Here is a 2527-nt window from a genome sequence, read left to right as displayed (position 1 = left end):
CAGCTCCTGCGTGGAGCATCTGTCCCCTGGTGGTCAGTGCGTGTCATAGCAACCGGTTGTTCCGTTGTTTGGTCCATTTGCATATTAGCCTTTTATGATATAGGATAATAAAAACCTAATATGCTAAGTGTTAGGTCATCTGGTCATCTGTTCAACCAATCAAAGTATAATATGCTAATGATATGCTAAGGCCACTCAATTGTCTGGGAGACTCATGAACAGCAGCCACAACATCTGCCACAGCATCTGCGGGGATGGCAGGGGCCTGGGTGAGACCCCCAGGGGCCGGGTCCCCGTGTGGGGATGGAGAAGCCGGGGTCTGAGCAGGGGCATCCTCACCTGGAGGGACCCTCCTTGGGACCCTCTCTGCACCCCTTCATCCCCGGGCACAGGAAGGGCAGGCGGGGACCCCTGGCTGGGCCATGGGCAGAGAGAGCTGCTCCTCTCGCTGGCCCACCCCAGGGTCAGTGAGCAGTCAGCGAGGAGCTGCTGGGCCCTGGCGCTGCCTCCCCCGGACCTGCCACCTGCTGTCACTGGGCAGCAGCCATCTCTGGCTGCACGATCTCAGCCACAAAGCACAGCCAGGCCAGCGGCCTGAGCAAGGAGAGCTGCCAAGAGGGTGCAGGTGCTAGAAGAAGACCCAGAGCACTTGGCCCAGGGAGGCAGAGCCCCAGAGCTGCTGCTGGGCCCTCAAGCCACAGGGCAGCCCCTGAATCCACTGGACCCTGTGAGGCAGCGTGGAGCTCGCCACCATCTGACTAGAGCATGCCATCTGCCTGGCACGTGGCTTGTGGCCACCCTCACTGCCACCAGCTGAGGCCATGCACAAGCCCCTGCAGGGTGCTCCTCAGAAGCTGCACGGAAAACCCTCTCTGCCCCTTCATCCCCTGGCACAGGAAGGGCAGGCAGGGGCCCCCTGGCTGTGCAGTGCAGCCTGGATTTCTTGTGGGTACAAGTCAGGGAGAGGCACCTGGGAGGCAGGTGGATGGAGCAAAGCTGGGCAGAGGGTGAGGCTGGAGCACAATGCAGGCTGATGACACCTTGGCCAGCCCACAGGGAGACCCAGGCCACGGCCCCCACAGGGACACAGTGCCCACCCCCCGCCTCTCCCTGCGCTAGCCAAGAGGGACCAACCGGGGCGCGGCAGCCAGAGGAACTGCCAGGCCTCCCATCAGGTCCTGTCCTGAAGGGGGACCTGGCCCGCCTCTGTGTCCGGCAGCGTCCCCCACCTTCTGCCTCGTGTGCTGAGGAGGCGGCCCCAGGACCACCGAGCAGTCCCTGCCCAGGAAACTGGGAAGCAGAGGCTCAGGGTACAACTGAGGCCGACAGGGCCCCTCACTGTCCACCTGGATCCCACCCTTTGCTACTAACCGTGACTCTGGGACTTACCTGGTAGCACGACCCAGTCCCCCATCCCTGAGGGGCTGAGCTCTGGTCACAGGGACTTCTCAGGCCGGGTGGCTGCACGTGTCCACCAGCCATCACATTGACGAGGGGGTAGCAAGGGACACGCAAGGGCCCTCACCTTCCCTGCCCCCCATTGTGACACAGTAGCCCTGCCTCTGCCTGGTGCTCAGTGTCATTGTCCCACCAAGATGGTGGCAGGTCTTGCTCCCTGGCCTCCAGACACAAGGAGCTCAATGTACCCAGACACCAGCTGTCACTCACATCTCAGGAACAGTCCTCAATGCAGGCTGCATGGCCTGCGTTGTCCTGCCCCCCATGGGGCTTGCCCATCACCAATACTTTTAACACCATTGTGTCTGCTGCGCCCTGTGAGGCCAGTGCAGCTGGACCTGCAGCAGAGCCCTGTCCAGCGCTGGGACCACTCAGAGCCGGCAGCCTGTTGTGTGGCCAGCGTCACGGGCTGGAGGGCACTGTGAGGTGGGGAGCACGCTGCTTCCCTGAGAGGGGCAGAGGCCCTCACTGGCCTGTTGTTTTGATGGGGGCCCCTGGGTGCTGGGCCGTGGGGCTCCTAAAGATTTCCTGTGGCCAGGCCCCTGCCTCCTCAGGGGTGTGCTCCCCCTCTTAGGAGCACACAGCCTGATGGCCTGTAACCTCACCAGTGAGGGAGGTCAGTGTGGACCAGTGCGGTCCCTCAGAACCTGACCTGCTTTAGAAATAAGTGCAGGTGCAACTAGTTCAGATGGGGTCAGAGTGGAGGCGGGGAGGCCGTAAATCCAATGATGGTTTCTTGTAGGAAGAGGTGAGGATGCGGAGAGCACAGGGGGGTGGGGAGGACGGGGTGGGGGTCCAGGCCTTCCTCCCCAACCAAGGGTCCCAGCACCACCAGCAGCTGCAGGAGGCAGGAGCCTGGGAAGAGCTGTGGCCCCAGAACAACTTGATTGGGGCTCCTGGCCTCCAGCCGGTAAGAGAATGCATGTGTGTTGTTGTAAGCACACACTCCCCAGTCGTGGGCTGTTACTGCGACCCCAGGACACCACACAGGGGGAGAGCCCGGTAGTGACTGAGGTGTGATGTCCACCTGGAAGGGCATGGCCCTGCATGGAGTCTCCATTCCAAGCCC

The sequence above is a fragment of the Myotis brandtii genome, unplaced genomic scaffold (genome assembly GCF_000412655.1).
Source record: "Myotis brandtii unplaced genomic scaffold, ASM41265v1 scaffold1375, whole genome shotgun sequence".
NCBI classification, from domain to species: Eukaryota; Metazoa; Chordata; class Mammalia; order Chiroptera; family Vespertilionidae; genus Myotis; species Myotis brandtii.
This window is presented reverse-complemented; position numbering follows the sequence as displayed.